The sequence below is a fragment of the Bison bison genome, unplaced genomic scaffold, assembly GCF_000754665.1.
Source record: "Bison bison bison isolate TAMUID 2011002044 unplaced genomic scaffold, Bison_UMD1.0 scf7180017864145, whole genome shotgun sequence".
In the NCBI taxonomy this organism is placed as follows: domain Eukaryota; kingdom Metazoa; phylum Chordata; class Mammalia; order Artiodactyla; family Bovidae; genus Bison; species Bison bison.
The window spans coordinates 7,469,016-7,470,983 of NW_011494717.1; the positions used below are offsets into that span (position 1 = coordinate 7,469,016).

The window sequence follows — 1,968 nt, forward strand, 5'->3', positions numbered from 1 at the left end:
GGGAGAGGTCCTCCACCAGGCTTGGGCACGGGAGGCCGAAGCCAGCAGAGCTAGAAGGCCAAACACAGACAGCAAGCAGGCCCTGTCCCTCTCCTCGGTGGCAGCCCCATGTGTCTCACACACACACTCTCTCCAGGACTCAGGAGGTCTTTTCCACCTCCCTTTTCAAACCAGTGGGCTCTCTGGCCTGGAACTCCCCTCTTCGGATGAATCCTCTCAGTCCTCAAGCCTCCTGTGTGTGACACAGTCGCGTGGCCCAGGCAACTGGAGTGCCGGGCACGCCTGGAGTGGGGAGCCTGCGGGGGGGCTCTGCCCCCCAGGTCCTGCTGTGCCACCGCTGGAGCCCCAGAAATGGCGCTCCCAGGAGGAGGGAGTTGCGGGGTCCCGCTGGTCGGGCTGAGAAGTTTGGGTCAGCGGCACCAATCTCTTACCATAGCCGTGTCCTCCTTTCCTCTACCCACTCGCTTCACCACACACACCTCGAGTCAGGGTAGGCTCCCAGCCCCGCAGACTGCTCAGACAATGCCGCTGTCACTTACTTCCTGCCCGGGGGCCACACCGCCTCTTCTCACCCTGGGACTCAACTTCCTGTTGACTGCCAGCTCCAGAGCATAGAGACCCAGGACTACCTGCTCTGAGACCCGACCCAGCCCTGGGGCCCGAGCCACCCTGACTGGAGACCCCTCTCAGGCCTGCCCCGGAGGGACCCCCAGTCTGCAAGAGGGTGAGACACGCCATCCTTCCAGAGGTGGGTGGAGGAGGCGTCAGGGGAGGCTCTGCACAGCTCCAGCCCCGGGGGGATGGGTTCAGGTGGGCTGAAATCTGCCCTGATCTCACCATTCCCCCTCACCCCCCTTCCCCACCAGCCTGAGTCAGCTGGAGTTCTGGGCTTAGGGGAGCTGCTGACTCCTACCACCGTCAACTTGAGATCCATCTAACCCATGAAGAACTACCCCCTCACCCCCAGCTACTAGTGGGCCCTCACTCTCCCTCACTCTCTGAGGCGTGGAAACTGGGCAGGTCAGATCCACCCAGAAGAAACCACTGAGAGGAAGGAAGGAAGGAGGTCCACAGTGGGGAGCTGGATGTCCCATCTCAGGTGAGAAGAATAGACCTGGAAGCCGCCTGGAGCGGCCACCCCAGCGCGGCCTGCGCCCTCCTGATTCCGTCTCCTCTGCTTCTACCTCCTCTCAGCCCCCTCCTCTCCTCTGTGGCCACTAGCCGCAGAGGAGGCACGGGATCGCTTTACTGGGTTAGACTGGGCGTTGGAGTAGGGCACCTGGCAGCTCTTTAGTATTCACAATGAATTCCTTAATGCCAAAGACCAGGTTACAGTGAGAGCATCCAGTCCACACGTCTAGAGGGAGTCTCAACTTTGTTGCATGTCAAACGTAATTGGTTAAAGGTCTGGTTTTGTTTGCTTTTACTCTTTACTACTGCCTTGAGTGGAGGAGACACAACACACTCTGAGACTCTCATTTCTTCTGTGGGGGGAGGGGTAGCAGCCCGGCCCTTTTCAAAGGCGCCACCAGCAGCTGTAGGTGACAATTTCTCCTTCCTCTGCTTCTCACCCACGGAGGCGGGGAGAGGGGGTCAGGAGTGGTGGCAGGAAGGGAATGGGAGCCATGGGCCCCCTCACTTCTCTTCCTTTGGGTGGGTGGGCACAACAGAGTGGAGTAAAGCTAGACTCCAGCACCCACTGTGCACCTACCTGCCCCCCCACCCCATGCCACATGCCTCACTCTGGGTCTTCAAACCCGGCCTACCACCTCCTGAGGCCCCCTCAGAGTTTGCTGGCCTTTGCCTTCCTTCCAAGCAAGACCCCTCCATCCCAAGATAATGCCTCCTGCTTCTCTGCTGCCTATCTGCTCCTTGGACCTCTCCTGTGAGCAGCTTATTCCAAGCAGTGAAGGCAGTGGTTCTCAGCTGGGGTGGATTTTGCCCCCCAGGGGACATTTGGCAATATCT

At 59.8% G+C, this 1,968-nt stretch overlaps 1 protein-coding gene across 1 annotated transcript in view; it reads right to left on the bottom strand.

Moving 5' to 3' along the window:
• DNMT3A (DNA (cytosine-5-)-methyltransferase 3 alpha) overlaps window positions 1-1,968 on the bottom strand; it is a 101,251-nt gene that overhangs the window by 53,332 nt on the left and 45,951 nt on the right. The gene's annotated exons all lie outside the window — the stretch shown is intronic.